We start from the raw sequence: 843 nt of genomic DNA, 5'->3' as shown, positions 1-843 counted from the left end.
TTCATCAGCACTATAATATAAACAAATAATACCATGTTGTTATTTCTAGAGCAAAGTATTAAGCAAATCCCGAAAAAAAATTATTATTTCCACTATTTTATGAACATTTTATCATTCTCTTAATTACAATTCCATAAAACTCTAGTTATCATAATGTTAATTAATCTGGAAAAAATTAAAGTAGATTCTACTGGACTAATATACCATATCGTGTTTTTACTTTTAATTGTTTTCCTTGCTATGTCGAATGAACTGATTTAATCACTTCGCTAACATTATGAAAATTTTCATTCAGTAACTTTAATGAAGATCTTTGCATGTTCCTATCAGGCTAACAGTGTATTTGATTGGAAGTACAAATTAGATCTAGTTTTGAGGTAAAAGACATATTGAAGGAGATACAATTCGTCGAACACACACAAACACAGTAAGCGGTGTGTTCGAAATCTTTGTTTTTTATCTAACTATCACTTATAACTGCATACCTCTGCAGTGTTAATATGCTTTAAGCAAAGGGTATAAAGTGTTGTTTAATAAAAAGGTTTTTCAATAACATTTCAACCTAGAAAGTGCTGTATCATACGTCCATAATTACATTGTATCTATATTTAGTTATCTACTAGAGCTCCTAATATCGTCTATAAAACTTTCATTTCCTGTGTTTTGAAGAAGAATATTAACAAGAGCACGACATAAAATGATATATATATATCAGTTTCACTAATTACTGTTTGTTTCTTGGTAAGCATAACGTTATACAGTGGAATATTACTGTTATGCTCAGTACAGGTATTAAAAATCGGTTTTTAGCGCCATAAATCTTCAATTTGTTTGTTTGTTTTT

The sequence above is a fragment of the Tachypleus tridentatus genome, chromosome 13 (assembly GCF_004210375.1).
Source record: "Tachypleus tridentatus isolate NWPU-2018 chromosome 13, ASM421037v1, whole genome shotgun sequence".
Classification (NCBI taxonomy): domain Eukaryota; kingdom Metazoa; phylum Arthropoda; class Merostomata; order Xiphosura; family Limulidae; genus Tachypleus; species Tachypleus tridentatus.
Note: the sequence above shows the minus strand (reverse complement) of the source record.